We start from the raw sequence: 2,341 nt of genomic DNA on the forward strand, positions 1-2,341 counted from the left end.
ACAACATGCTCTAGTGATCGTTAAGAGAATTGAGCAGTGAATTGTTTCCAGCTTGCGTCTATTCACTACTGTAGTTGACTTTTTATACCATACACCAGCTGCGTTGGCCACTACCGGGACAAAGATGTCCTTGTAAAAGAGGGAAAGCGTTTTCCTTTTCAGCCCCCAGTGGGGAGTTTGTTGGTGGTGTCTTGATGTGGTTACAAAGGAACTGGCTGCAAAAAATAATTTTGATATCATATACTTGGATTTCAGGAGAGCTTTTGACACTGTTGCGCATGGAAGACTATTGTACAAATTGGAGCAGAATAGTATCAAGGGTAAGTTGCTACAATGTATAAAAGGATGGTTGAGTGGGAGAAGACAAAAGGTGGTAATCAATGGGTGCTGCTCTTCGTGGACTAATGTCATTAGTGGAGTCCCGAACCGTTGTTTTTTATATTTATCAATGATATTGATGAAGGTATATCAGGCTTAGTATCGAAGTTTGCAGATGATACAAAGGTTGGCAGGGTTGTTAATGACAGTAATGGCAGTGTGTTACTGCAACAGGATCTAGAAAATTTGGGCAGATGGGCTAAGAAGTGGCAACTGAAGTTTAACCTTGACAAATGCAAAGTACTGCATATGGGTAGAAGTAACCCCAAAGGAACGTACCAACTGTGTGGTACTATACTTACGGTGGTAGACAATGAAAAAGATCTGGGAGTAATTGTGCAGTTAGAAATGAAAATTTTCTGAGCAATGCAGACAGGCTGCCAGGGCAGGTCATGGGGTGTTGTCAGTGATATACAGGAATTTTGCTAGCAGGGAAAAGGAGGTGATTGTCCCTCTGTATAAGGCAATGGTCAGGCCACGCCTTGAGTACTGCGTTGCAGGTCAGGAGGCATTTTAGGAAGGATGTAGATTTGCTTAAGAAAAGGGCAACAAGATTGGTGAGGGGGGGGAATGAAGGGATCCTCTTAAGCCAGGAGAGGCTTAAGTTCTGCAGATTGCAGAAGCTGGTGACTAGGCATCTGCGAGGTGATCTGATTGAGGTGTATAAAGCCTTGAATGGGTTGAGCACGCTGAATTCTGATGGGATTCTTCCACTTCTTCAGATTACGAACCTAAGGGGGCATAAATTGAAATTAAGGAAGTACAGATGTAGAATAGATGTGCGGAAATTTGCCGTAGCCAGCGGGTGATTAATTGCTGGAACAGACTTCCATCTGTCGTTCTGGAAGTTGATAGGTTAAATAAATTTAAGGAGGAACTGGCGAACCCAAAGGTCGCGGGTTCGAATCCTGCCTCGAGCTTGGATCAAGTACTGCAAAAACCTTGGGAGGTGCATTATGGCCACAGAAGCCGATGCGCCAACAACTACCAAAAAAAAAAAAAAAAGAGGAACTGGACAAACGTTTAGAGGGGATTGTGTTGTAATTTTTTTTTTTTTTTTTTTTTGGCTGATTCTGCATAAGCTCATACACTTGTTTTCTTGCATCACATGCTACTACTACTTTGTACACCACTCTCCAAGGGGCAGTGTTTCCTTCTGTGGAGACGAGTCTCCCATGAGCGCCTTTTGCAGAACTTGATTTTGGCTCTGTATTCATTCCTGACCTTATGGTAGCACTTTCTCAGGACATCAGCTTCAACCTAAGGCCAGGATCTTCGAGCACGCTGAAAACGTTTGCGGCTGGTATTAACTCATTGCCTTAGTGTTTCCAGGTCAGATGACCACCAGGGAATAGCTTTATAAGCAGGCTTTTTCTTTTCAATGGCTGCATTTGCAGCTTCCGTATAATCCGTTCAGCTGATCTGGTCACTACCTCTTTGAAGAGATTCCAGTCAGCCATTTGGATGGCTTATCTATGAAGCATGTGCCTTGCAATTGGTTGAGTGACTAGGTAGCAGAGAAGCTGGAAGGTTAGCACCCTGTGGTGTGAAGTAGTCCAGTGGTCTTGTACTGTCTAAGAAGAGAGGTGTCCAGCGATGGAGCGGCTGGCATCAAAGGTTGGCTCCCATATTGTGCTGTAGAAGGTATGGAGATGGTTAGGTCTATTTAAAATCACAAGGTTGCTGCTGGAAATGTAGTCCTCAAATCCCTGGCAGTTTGTAGTGCTTCCGCGATCTGCTGTGCCAGGCTGGCGACCTGCAGTTCGCATCAGCGCCGATGATCAGTCTGGCATTGGGGAGATGAAGCCAGATGTTTTGCAGGTACTTGATGGTTAGGAGGATGTCTTCACCCGGCCTGCAGTCCAGAGAGATTGCGTAGAATTCATTCCCCTCAGAGGTCAGATTTTGTGTACACACACAGCCCAGTTTGTGCAGAGGTCTGAATTCTTGGTCACTATGAGGT

Source organism: Mastigoproctus giganteus, chromosome 10 (genome assembly GCF_048544385.1).
Source record: "Mastigoproctus giganteus isolate SK-2022 chromosome 10, ASM4854438v1, whole genome shotgun sequence".
Classification (NCBI taxonomy): domain Eukaryota; kingdom Metazoa; phylum Arthropoda; class Arachnida; order Uropygi; family Thelyphonidae; genus Mastigoproctus; species Mastigoproctus giganteus.